Below are 7,320 nucleotides of genomic sequence, written 5' to 3'. Positions count from 1 at the left end.
AAGGATAGATACCATATGTTTGCATTCATAGGTCTAACAGGAGAGACCTGGCAGGGGACCATGGGGAGAGGAAGGGGGAAAGAGAGAGGGAAAGAGTGAGGGACACAGATCAAGGGAGACTACTGAATACTGGAGACGAACCATGGACTGAAGGGGGAGGGGGGAGGGGGGATGGTCATGGTGGGGGGCACTTGTGGGGAGAAGCACTGGGTGTTAAATGGAAACTAATTTGACAATAAACTATTATTAAAAAAAAAGAAATAACAAACTTATGTATAAAAAAACTCCACAAGTTTCAGCAAGAGTGTGGAACCATCAAAACTTTTAAATACTCCTGGTAGACCTATAAATTCATACTGCCACCTTGAAAACCTGTTTGCCAGTGTCTTTTAAATCTGAACATATGTATGCCCCATGAGGGAGAAACACTACACTCGGTATGTGAAATGTGTCATACGTTCACCAGAAGAAATGTGTAAGAATGTTGTCTGCAGCGCCATTTATATAAACCCAAGGCCAGAAGCTGCCCAAACATTCCTGAGGTGTAGAATGAAAAAACTAATTGTCATATTCATTTAATGGCATGCTGTACAAGATACGAGTGAACACATTATAACTCCAGACATCAACGTGCATGAACCTCACAAAAGAAACCAGCACGATGGAGCACAAATGCCTAAGTCCATTTATCTATAGTTAAAAATAACACAAAATTCAGAGAAATCAGAAAGGCTGCTGTTAATGACCAGAAGAAAGCATGATGAAGGCTTCTTAGGACCAGGTGATATTCTGTTTCTTGACCTGGGTACTGATTATATGCATACGTTAGTTTTCTAAAAATTCCTCAAGCTGTATTCCTCCTATTTGTACACCGAAGTGTTGTTTCTTAAACAGTTGCATGCATGGGGTTTCTAATGCATTGTTATTAGAGAAAAGCTGTAAATAAAGCCATCGGTAGAATGATCCGTAGAAGGATGGCAAGTAAATTATTATATATCCGCATATAGATACTATGCCATCACCAGAATGAATGAAGTGGAACCATACAAAATGATTTTAAAGGATTTTCATGAGATAATATGGAATATGAAAAGGAAGGTGAAAATTATATATGATCCCTTCTTGTAAAGCAAACGGTGACCAAGTCAAGAAGAAAAAGCACATCGTATACATTAAACATTTCATCCTCCTGAAAATCCCGTAGTATTGGTAGGAAATGGAAGCAAGAAAGACCAAGTGACTCACTCCAAGTTGCAATGATGGTACGTGGCAGAATTTGTAGAAGCTAGAAATTCCGCCTGTTTCAATACAGAGACACATAGAGAACTGTCTTCTCACTGGGAACATGGAGGACATGCCCTCAGTGGCAGAATTGAGACTTGGTACCGATGTGTTTCAGATGCATCTCCGTAGTATTTCCCTTCTGAAAATGTGTCTATCTTACCGCTAACATGTGGAAATTGACCCATTGGCAAATTGTTGTGCCTATATGAGTGCTCTTGGTTCTGATTGCAGATAGATAAATAAAACTTAACTATATTGAATTTTTGTTTCTTTTCATTTCATCCAGGTCAAGCTTGGATCCTGTCTGCTCATTCATTCATTCATTCATTGAGTATTGAAAGCCTACAACCAAGCTCGAGCTGTTGGAGTAATAAAAAGATGAGTAAGCCATGTAACCCACCCTCTAGGAACTCAGCCATCTTAGCAACAGCCATGTAAACAAATATACAAAATGAAGTGTGCTATCACTGGTTACCTCCGATGTTAGAGGAAAAGGGAACAACCCGTTCTCCCTGGAGGCATCAGGGAAACCTTTCACCCTTAACAGGAGTTAAATTTTTAAAAATGCAAGAACCATTAAGGAGAAGAGCGCTTTCTGCTGCATTAGAGAAGGGAACGTGTGAGGCAAGGCTTGGTTGGTATGATGTTGGTTTTCTTTTCTAATACAAAGCAGATTTATTCGCATATCCAGCATTGAGGATTAGAATACTAGATAAAATGGAAAGCGGTCTTCTGACATATGGAGAAGATCAAGACTCTTAAGGAGCTGACTTCAGGACCTGCTGTCAAGAGAAAGACTCGCTACGCTACCTTCAGAAGTTAAGTCTCTTCACCTGACATTTCAGCAGGCTTTTCAAACAGGCACTCCCACTGGGCCAGCTCTTCTAATTCCTTCTAATAGCCAAGATGGACTTAGTGTTAGGATTTGTATTCATATTCAATTAATGCCAGTATTAGCATTAGTATTTCAGACAATCTGCCTTCTTCATCTGCTTTTCCAGGTATCCTGAGAATCAAGGCTTGCATTGTTGGTTTTTATTCATGCTTAGCTCAAATAATTACCTACAAATGTTTGTGCTTACATAACCCACTTCTCTATGGGCTGATAATTCACTTGACTTTTGAATAGCCTCTAATGGACTTATCTTTGTTTTTAATTTTTTAATGTTTATTATTGAGATAAACACAGCACGAGTGGGGGAGGGGCAGAAAGAGGGAGACACAGAACCAGAAGCAGGCTCCACGCTCTGAGCTGTCAGCACAGACCTGATGTGGGGCTTGAACCCGCAAACCATGAGATCATGCATGACCTGAGCCAAAGCTGGATGCTTAACCAACTGAGCCACCCAGGCGCCCCCATTTTTTTTTAAATAAGGATCATCAGTCCAGTCTGTGAAGGTGATTTCCCTTATCGTTTGCTGCAATATCAAGTTTTTCCTTCTAATTAAAAAAAAAAGGAAAGGTTTGGAAATATTTGTTTGTTGTATCCCAGTAGCTCTTTAATAGGTGAAGGAAAACGAACTTGTTTCCCACTTGTCTGTCAAATTCCTGGCATGTGGGCCTCTGTTTTCTCAATTAGTTGTGGAATCTTGACTGCTGAATGGACATTCTTTAACCTGAGCTGACCATTTGAAATTTAAAATTAGCAGTGTAATTATATTTACTGGGCCACTGATTGAAGGGAAATTGCACTCAGCTGATGAATGTGCACGTTGTAAAATGGGTCATGGCAGCAGATGGCCTTCCAAGAAGCAAAAAATAACTTTGGAGTTGGTTGCTCTTTCTCCTGGCTTCCTTAATTGAACCCTGCTGCCTGAGAGTTTGAATACTCAAATTAGGTCAGGGAAATTTGGGGTGTCAGGAGAGATCATCAAGAGGAGCTGTGAGTTGTAAAAGAATAATATTTTGATCTCACAATAAATCTTCGTATTGAAATCTGATTATTAAAGTAATGCTAGGTGTGAAACCATAATTACCTGTTATTTGTTAGGTGTTCACTATCACAGACATTATTCTAGATCATTTACTCTTTGTTGTACTGATTTGTTTAATAGGAACCATCAACCTGTGAGTAATGATTAGTATAGGCTGCATTTTACAACTGCGATTCATGGAAGAAGTTGGCCAAATTCAAAATAAATGCTTTTCTCTTTTGTCAAATGAAATATTTAATTAAAACCCCAGGGTAGTGTGTCTAGATTAAGCTCAAAAAGGTCAGATTTAGATCATGATTTCTAAATACCATTTCCTGCTTAAAGAAATGACCCATCCCAGGTCTGGTGCTGGAAATACACAAGACGAGCCCAGAACATCTTGTCACACCAAATACCAAGAAATATATCAAGAACTGTTGAGATTGTGTCACATGGAATTGGAAGCTCTTACTGGGCAAAGAGGGACACATTTGAGCAACAATAAGAATGATAATTAAAATATATTTGAACACATAGAGTATGTTTATTTTAACACACCGAATAGGTCTAAACCCATTGATTCATAATAATACCAAAACAGAAATACACTGATCCTCTTTTTTTTAAGTTTTATTTATTTATTTTGAAAGAGAGAGACAAGTGCAAGTGGGGGAGGGGCAGAGACAGAGGGAGAGAGAATCCCAAGGAGGCTCTGGCACTGTCAGTGCAGTGTCCAACTCGGAGCTCAAACTCAAGAATCATGAGATCATGACCCGAGCCGAAGTGAGCTGCTTCACCACCTGAGCCACCCAGGCGCCCAATACACTGATATCTTTCAAGGCCATAGGGAACCAATGCACAATTTTTGAAAACTGATCAGTAGAGAGAAAAAAAAAATCAAAACTTTCTTCTTGCCTTTTCCACAGGAACCGTATCTTAGCGTAACCAGGTATTTAACAAGAGGACGTTTCTTTTTACAGAAGCAATCTAGCTGATAAATGAAGAAGAAATACTAGAAATATATTACAGTTTGAAACTTCTAATGAATTAGTGTCTTTAAGCAATGATCAACAGTGGCCAATAGCATCAATCAAAGGACATTATCTGCCTCTCCAGGGGAGCACTACCTACGTAATAGTCCTGCCTAGAAACCCAAACCAGAATCTGTCCAAAACTTGTATTTTATAGGAAATACAGAGGACAGAGGAACACTCATGACATCATGAGGGTGCAATTCAAACTAGAGGAAATTCAGGATCAAAGAGCCCTGTTGTTGTTGTTGTTGTTTTTGATGTTGCTGTTGTTTTAAACATTAAGCACTAAAAGGGAGCCTTTATATGTAAAAAGACTTGAGAAATGATTCATCAATGAGGGGCGCCTGGCTGGCTCAGTCTGTGGTGCATGTGACTCTTGATCTTGGGGTTGTGGGTTTGAGACCCATGTTGGGTGCAGAGGTTGCTTAAAAGTGAGATCTTAAAAAGAAAGAAATGATTCACCAACGATAATAGACATTTTTGGATCCTATTTTAAACAAACTGTAAGATTAAATAAACTATAAAACAAAACAAAAATCATAACATTTATTTATAGGCAATCAGGAAAATAGGAACACTGATGATGTTATGGGTTGATAGTGGAATTTTCAGGATATGATGATGATCTCTCAATTATGTATATAAAAGAGATCCTTATCTTTAGAGATCTGTATTGAAATATTTCCAGATGAAATCATACAATGTCTGAGATTAGCTTCGAAATATTTGTGAGTGGTTGGGGAAATGGGTGGAGATATCAAGAGAAAAGATAACTAATGACAGTTGTTGAGCTTGGTGACGAGTACAAGGAATTCATTACATTATTTTCTCTACTTTTTATATGTTTGAAATATTCAACAATAGAGGGGTATTTTTTAAGGTGGCCCATACATACAAAAATGAACATTTATGTATTTGTGGCACACAGCCCAAATATTTACCAACTGATGAATGAATAAAGAAAATGTGGAGGCACCTGGATGGCTCAGTAAGTGGAACATGCAACTCAGGTTGTGAGTTTGAGTCCCACAGTGGGTGTAGAGATGACTTAAATATAAATCTTTAAGGGGCATCTGGGTGTCTCAGTTGCTTAAGTGTCCAACTTCAGCTCAGGTCATGATCTCATGGTCCGTGAGTCCAAGCCCAGTATCTGTCTCTTAAGAAATAAGTACATTGGATTGAACTTAAAAATATTGCAAAACGGAACTTAAAAAAAAAGTTTCCAATACATAAAATGCCAAATGTATGTTGATAACGATAATTTCTCTTCCTCCTCCTCTTCCTTTTCTCTTCTATTTTTCTTAGGGTAAAATTTCAAGCATGAACCAAAAAAAAAAAAAAAGAATAGAACACCTATCACTCAGATTCAACAATAGTTCAAAAACATTTTTACCCTTTTGTTTCATTTGTCTTCTTTGATTGACTAACATATTTTCAAAACCAACTTTTAAACCAAATTGCTAACACCTGTATACTTCATCTACCTCTCTAAAAACAAGGATATTTTCTGAAAGACCTAATGTCATTATCACTCCCCACAAAATTTATAGTCACTTTTCTCGTGTCACCCAATTCCAAGTTCATATTCATATTTGCCCAATAAGGTCAAAAAATGCTTCTTTGAGTTCAGGCAAGGTCACACATCACACTTGATTGTTACATCCTTTAGGTCTCCTGTAACCCAGAGTAGTCTACCTTTTCTTTTTCTTTCCTGCAGAGTCTGGGTTAGTTGTCTTGTAGAATGTCTTATACTCTGTATTTGCCTATGAGCTTGCTGGTGTCATTTAACATGTTCCTCTCTCTTCTCAAATTCCTGTAAAAGCAAGTTATCTTTAGAATCTTCAGGTCAAACTTTTTAAGATAGCTTTATTGAATCACCACTCACATACCATGCAATATACCCACTTAACATGTGCAATTCAATCGTTTTTAGCATCTTTACAGTCATGCATCCATTGCAACAATTAATGTAAAATGTCTCATCGCCCCCAAAAGAAACACCATACCCATTCTCAGTCATTCCCCCTTCCTGCCTCTCATCCCAGCTCTTTCTGTTTCAATGAATTTGTCTGTCCTGTACATTTTGTATAAATGAAATCATAACATATGTCATTGTTTGTGACTGGTTTCTATCACTTAGCATGGTGTTTTCAAGATTCACCCAAGTTGTGACCTCAATCAGTACTTCATTCCTTTTTATGGCTTAATAATATTCCATTGTATGGCTAGATCACAGTTTCTTTTTTAAAGATGTATTTATTTATTTTTAATTTTTTTAAATGTTTATTAATTTTTGAGAGAGAGAGCGCATGCACAAGCAGGGGAAGGACAGAGAGAGAGAGGAAGACACAGAATCTGAAGCAGGCTCCAGGCTCTGAGTTGTCAGCACAGAGCTTGATGTGGGGCTCAAACTCATGAACTGTGAGATCATGACCTGAGTTGAGGTCAGATGCTCAACTGACTAAGCCACCCAGACACACCGAATCTTCATTTTTTAAGTGTTTATTTATTTTTAAGAGAGAGAGAGAGAGTGCACCAGCTAGGGAGGAGCAGAGATAAAGGGAGATACAGAATCCAAGGCAGGCTCTAGGCTCTGAGCTGTCAGCACAGAGCCCAATGTGGGCTCAAACTTGTGAACCACAAGATCATGACCTGAGCTGAAGTCCAATGCTCAACTGACTGAGCCACCCAAGGGCCCCTTGAATCTTCATATTTTAAATGTGCATGTTGAATGTACAGAGGCCAAAAGAACAGAGACTTCACAGTCATAGAGATGTATTTTCCTCTCCCCTAATGGTTTAGATAGGCCAGGCGGATGTGGAGCGTTTGTGATATCAGGACCCAGCATCCATCTTGTCCTACCAACCTCAGTTCATGGCTTCTGGCCATGCTCTCGGGTGGCTCCCCCTGGGCTTCCCGCTGCCTCCACACTCCCCGCAGCAGAAAGGAGGAGGAATTTTAAAGGTGTGACCCAATGGAAGAAAACATTACTGCCCCCCAACATCTTCTTCCTCATTATTTGTTTTTTTTCTTCTACCAGCTCTATGTTTGCCTTATTATTATTTACAGTTAAATCTTTATTCATTTTC

Source organism: Suricata suricatta, chromosome 7 (genome assembly GCF_006229205.1).
Source record: "Suricata suricatta isolate VVHF042 chromosome 7, meerkat_22Aug2017_6uvM2_HiC, whole genome shotgun sequence".
Taxonomy (NCBI): Eukaryota; Metazoa; Chordata; class Mammalia; order Carnivora; family Herpestidae; genus Suricata; species Suricata suricatta.
This window is presented reverse-complemented; position numbering follows the sequence as displayed.